Genomic DNA, 689 nt, shown 5'->3' with positions numbered 1-689 from the left:
CAGAGAAAGGAGACATGCAAAATGTGCAGTGTTGGGGTGCCTCCAGGACCAGGGTTGGGAACCACTGATCTAATACACCTAGATGATAATTTCTCCATTATATGTGTGCCCAATTAACATACACTACTGTTCAATACTGTAGTTACACTAAAAGTTTGAAGTCAGTAAGTTTTTTAAATGTTTTTGAAAGAAAAAAAATACATAAAACAATAGAGTGAATATTATTACAATTTAAAACAACTGTTTTATTATATTTTCAAAATGTAATTTATTTCTGTGATGGTAAAGCTGAAATTTTTGATTTAGCATCCATTACTCCAGTCTTCAGTGTCACATGATCCTTCAGAAATCATTCTAATATGCTGATTTGCTGCTCAAGAAACATTTCTTATTATTATCAATTTTGAAAACAGTTGTGCTGCTAAATATGTTGTGAAAACCATGACACCTTTTTCAGGATTTTATGATGAATAGAAAGTTCAAAAATATGTTCAATAATACAATGCTTAATGTTTAATGCTGAATAAAAATATTAATTTATTTCAGAAAAAAAAAAATTGGTAACACTTTCTATGAAGCCCGTATTTATAATACATTATAAGGGTATTCTTAAGACATTATAATGAATGCATAATGCATTATAAAAAAACTTATAATATGTTATATCAACTCATGAATAATCATAACAA

General features: G+C 27.9%; 1 protein-coding gene across 1 annotated transcript in view; it reads right to left on the bottom strand.

Annotated features, from left to right (window-relative positions):
* The window catches only part of crtac1b (cartilage acidic protein 1b), a 23027-nt gene that overhangs the window by 7878 nt on the left and 14460 nt on the right, over nt 1–689 (bottom strand). The gene's annotated exons all lie outside the window — the stretch shown is intronic.

Source organism: Sinocyclocheilus anshuiensis, unplaced genomic scaffold, assembly GCF_001515605.1.
Source record: "Sinocyclocheilus anshuiensis isolate Anshui unplaced genomic scaffold, SAMN03320099.WGS_v1.1 scaffold407, whole genome shotgun sequence".
NCBI classification, from domain to species: domain Eukaryota; kingdom Metazoa; phylum Chordata; class Actinopteri; order Cypriniformes; family Cyprinidae; genus Sinocyclocheilus; species Sinocyclocheilus anshuiensis.
This window is presented reverse-complemented; position numbering and strand designations above follow the sequence as displayed.